Genomic DNA, 1364 nt, shown 5'->3' with positions numbered 1-1364 from the left:
CCAGGTAACGACCGCATCCAGAAACGCACGGGTGAAACGGCATCTTTAAAAAGACGATCCGTCGTCTTTACAAAGACGCACCCGCTTATTGTACTCTTTTAGAGAAATTGGCTCTTTTAGGGGAATGCTCTTTTACGTGCTGAGACGCACAGGGGAAATGGCCGCTTGCAGCACGACAGGGGGTAGTACAGCCTAAAGTGCGCAACCCCCTCGACACAGGAACGACCACCGCTGAAGCGCCGTCCGCCAACACAAAAAGCTCCCGAGAGCGTGCTAGACTCGTCACACACGAAGCAGTTTGGTAGGAGCAGAACGATGTTGTCGCTCGGCTCGAAGCGAAAAGCTGGTATTTTTTCTGATTGATCAGCAGTGGTGGAAAGAGTACTGAAAAAATAATACTCAAGTAAAAGTACCATTACATTCCAAAAACTTGAGTAAGAGTAAAAGAGTAAAAAAGCAGTGAGTAGTGAGCTGTGGATTCTACCCCCTTATAATAAACACAGTACACTGCATTTTAAAAATGTAGAAAACATTGTACGTACTGTAATTTACATTATCTTTTGTTGTTTGACAGAAAGAATGAAGAATATCTATCATCCAGCAGTTTTCATTTTGATGCCAACTCTTTAAAATACATCAAAACAACACGGAAAAACTATTAAAGTGATGCAAAGATTAAAGAGTTATTCTCAGTACACTTATCACCATTTAAATAATAATTTTTGAAAAAAAAACTGATTTAAAATCAGGAGTAAGGTCACTGAGCCTGAACATGCTATTGTACTCAAGTAAATTTAAAAGTACACTTTTTTTAAACTACTCAAAAAAAGTACAATTTCTGATTTTAAAAAAACTACTTAATTACAGTAATGTGAGTATTTGTAATTTGTTACTTCACATCCCTGTTGATCAGTCATGCAATTCTGATGTCATATATTTTTAGAATGACCTCTAAACTGTATAATTAACCATTTTCCATGGCAACTGATCAGGGTTATTATAGTTAACTAAATCTAAAACCATTAAAAACATTTTCGCTACTTAAAATAAAATATTTAAAAACTTAAACTTCTTTTAATGCAACATTTCTCACTTCCATTTAGTTTAACTTGATGTACTAAAATAAAGAGAACTAAAACTGAAGTTAAAAATATTAATAATAAAAAAAAGTTATATAGACATTTAAAAAAAAAAAAAACTAAAAATAATAAAAATGACAAGTCACAACATATTTTATTTTGGGGTAATAACCAACTGAATCCCTTTTATTGCTTTTCGTGTAACTATTTGACGAGTTTAAAATGTAATTTTTATTGACAGACTGTTTTTAGACTGCTATATTCTCTTCAGGGGATCTCTACCTT

This window comes from Sinocyclocheilus rhinocerous, unplaced genomic scaffold (assembly GCF_001515625.1).
Source record: "Sinocyclocheilus rhinocerous isolate Xijiao unplaced genomic scaffold, SAMN03320098_v1.1 scaffold20, whole genome shotgun sequence".
NCBI lineage: Eukaryota > Metazoa > Chordata > Actinopteri > Cypriniformes > Cyprinidae > Sinocyclocheilus > Sinocyclocheilus rhinocerous.
This window is presented reverse-complemented; position numbering follows the sequence as displayed.